The sequence below is a fragment of the Nicotiana tomentosiformis genome, chromosome 11 (genome assembly GCF_000390325.3).
Source record: "Nicotiana tomentosiformis chromosome 11, ASM39032v3, whole genome shotgun sequence".
NCBI classification, from domain to species: Eukaryota; Viridiplantae; Streptophyta; class Magnoliopsida; order Solanales; family Solanaceae; genus Nicotiana; species Nicotiana tomentosiformis.
Window position 1 is genome coordinate 75,645,856 of NC_090822.1, and position 3,549 is coordinate 75,649,404.

Here is a 3,549-nt window from a genome sequence, read left to right on the forward strand (position 1 = left end):
CCTATATTAATGAATTCACTGAACAGGCCATACCCACAAAGGCAAGACCTATCCAAATGAATCATGATTTAATGGAAACTTGTAAAAACAAAATTAATTATCTCCTTAAAAAGAGGATTATAAGACCTTCAAAATCACCTTGGAGTTGTGCAGCCTTTTATGTTAACAAAAGCGCTGAAAAGGAAAGAGGAGCTCCCAGACTTGTCATTAATTATAAACCATTAAACAAAGTCTTACAATAGATTAGGTACCCGATACCTAATAAAAGAGATCTATTAAAAAGAACTTACAAAGCTAATATGTACAGCAAATTTGACATGAAGTCAGGATTCTGGCAAATTTAAATTAGTGAAAAAGATAAATATAAAACTGCTTTCAATGTCCCCTTTGGACAATATGAATGGAATGTTATGCCTTTCGGATTAAAAAATACCCCGTCAGAATTTTAGAATATAATGAACAATATATTTAACCCATACAGTAATATATCGATTGTTTATATTGATGATGTATTAATATTCTCAGAAGACATAGATGCTCACTTTAAACATCTTAATAATTTCTTTAAGATTGTAAAACATAACGGTTTAGTGGTGAGTGCTAAAAAGATTAAGTTGTTTCGAACAACTATTAGATTTTTAGGACATGACTTATACCAAGGCACCTATAAACCAATCTGTAGAGCCATTGAGTTCTCATCTAAATTTCCTGATGAAATCATAGGTAAAACCCAATTACAAAGATTCTTAGGAAGCCTTAATTATATAGCAAACTTCATTTCTGATATTAGAAAAATCTGTGAACCACTATACAAATGTCTAGAAAGAATCCAGTCCCATGGAGTCAAGAGCAAACTGACACTGTCAAAAGAGTCAAGTCCATTGTTCAAAAACTTCCGTGTCTAGGTATTCCTAATCCTGAGGCATTCATGATAGTCGAAACCGATGCTTTTGATGAAGGGTACGGTGGTATTCTTAAACAACGAGTCTCTACAAAGTCTCCAGAACAATTAGTTTGTTTCACGTCCAGAATTTGGAATTAGGCTCAGAAAAATTATAGTACAGTCAAAAAAGAGATTTTGTCTATAGTACTATGTATTACAAAGTTTCAAGATGATTTAATAAATAAGAAATTTTTGTTAAGAGTTGATTGTAAATCAGCTAAAGAGATTTTACAAAAAGATGTTAAAAACCTCATTTCAAAACAGATTTTTGCCAGATGGCAAGCATTATTATCTAGTTTTGAATTTCAAATTGAATTTATTAAAGGTGAAGAAAACTCTTTACCCGAGTTTCTAACCAGAGAATTCCTACAGGGAAAGAATAAGACCAAATCAGATGGGTCCCTTTAGGGCCTTGCCTAATAGGAATCAAGGAAATAGATATTCTGCACTCGCGAAATTTTCATCCCTACCAGTAAGACCACATTCCCATATAATGGTTACTCCTCTGATAGTACCCACTACAAATAAAACTTCATCATCAAAGATGACAGTTATCGGTTCTATACCTAGAGTAGAAGGACCATTTCAACAGGCTTCATCAAAGGCCTCAACAAGCTCAATGACAGGTAAACTGCTAACCAGTTCAAATTATGAAATGAAGACCCCAGAGTCTTTTGCACATGCAGTAAACCCAAATACTCCCTCCAACAGAGAAGGTAAAAAACTCATCTCTCAAGAAAAGGAAAATTTTGAACTTATATCCAAATCGCTAGTCAGGATTCTGGCATTAGACAAAGATTACGAAAATCTCGAAATAGAAATTTGGTTAAGCCTTGTTATACCAATAGAAATTACGTAAAATCCAGTGACCCTCTCAAGACAAGAAGGTATTACGAATTTATCCCGATAGACACGGGATCGATATCTATAGAACATGCGTTAAAAGATAATACAGACCCCAATAGTATTAAATACTTAAGGTTCACCATTAACAAAATTTTTAGCCCATTTGAATGGGGTATGGATCATTTGCACACCCCGATTGTGATATCTAAGAAACATAGGCCTCAAACCTATAATTTCGTTGACTACACAGAAGCATGGTATAATATTTTATACCTACGCCTAAATATCCACACATGGTTTGTAAAATACAGCGAACAAATGATGAAATCAGTCATACCAAGATGGTTTTGTGACTGGTGGAAGAAATTTGGAGGAACCGAGCAATCAATGCCCAGGAGCTTCCAAATACACTATGAAATATTCCATAAGGAGCATGAAATTTCCACGCTACCTGATCACATTAAGTTATGCAAATACTACTTTGCAAAATGGATTTCTTACATAATCAGCTGGTCTTTTGCCATTGAAGAAATTGACCGAATTAAATACTTGGTTAAAATTCCAAAAATCAAAGGATGGGTGCCTGAAGTAAAAGCAGCCCAGTATAAGTCCAAAGCAACAAGCAAAACGAGATTTTCCAGTTCCCAAATATAATTTAAAAGGAGACTCTTGGAGGTCTTGGAAAATATTGATACAGTAAGTCCAACGGAAGTACAAGCTATGCTAGAAGTAGTATCAGCTTCCTCCTCAACAGAGAACAATAGAGACATGGAAGACCCACAATGTATTGCACAAGTCTACCGAGCCTATACAGAAGAAGAATAGCATATGAAGACAATGACTCTTCCGACAAAAACAAAATAGCTTTTTCAAAAGGCAAATGGCTCTTCAAAAAAAGAAAGAGTCACTTGACAACGACAACCAAGGACAAGAATAGTACCTGCCCTTTCAGCAAAACAAAAGACTACTCTATGAGTCCTTGAGTACTTCTGTTTATGTGTCCACTCCTGTGGACGATTCTGTTATTGTAAATCGGATCTACCGATCTTGTATTATTACATTTTGTGGTTATGAAACTAGAGCAGATCTCTTATTGCTCGAGATGACCGATTTTGAAATTATTCTGGGCATGGACTGGTTATCTCCATATCATGCTATTCTAGATTATCATGCCAAGACTATTACCTTGGCTACTCCAGCATTGCCTAGGCTGGAATGGAAGGGTTCGTCTGTCAGTTCATTTAATCGGATTATTTCTTTTATAAAGGATCAACACATGGTTGAGAAGGGTTGTTTGGCTTATCTAACCTATGTTCGGAATACTACTGCAGAGACTCCGTCTATTGATTCAGTGCCTGTACTTCAGGATTTCTCCGATGTATTTCCTTCAAATCATCAGGTATGACACCTGATCGTGATATTGATTTCTATATTGACTTGGCTCCAGATACCCAACCTATATCTATCCCACCGTATCGCATGGCTCCGAAAGAATTGAAAGAACAGCTTGAGGAGTTACTAGCCAAAGGGTTCGTCAGACCGAGTGTATCTCCTTGGGGTGCACTGGTATTATTTGTGAAGAAGATGGATGGAACAATGCAGATGTGTATTGATTATCACTAATTAAACAAAGTCACTATTAAGAACAAGTACTTGTTGGCACGTATTGATGATCTATTTGACCAGTTGCAAGATCGACTTGAGGTCGGGGTACTATCAGTTGAAGATTCAGGATTCAGATGTTCCGAAGACTACTTTTC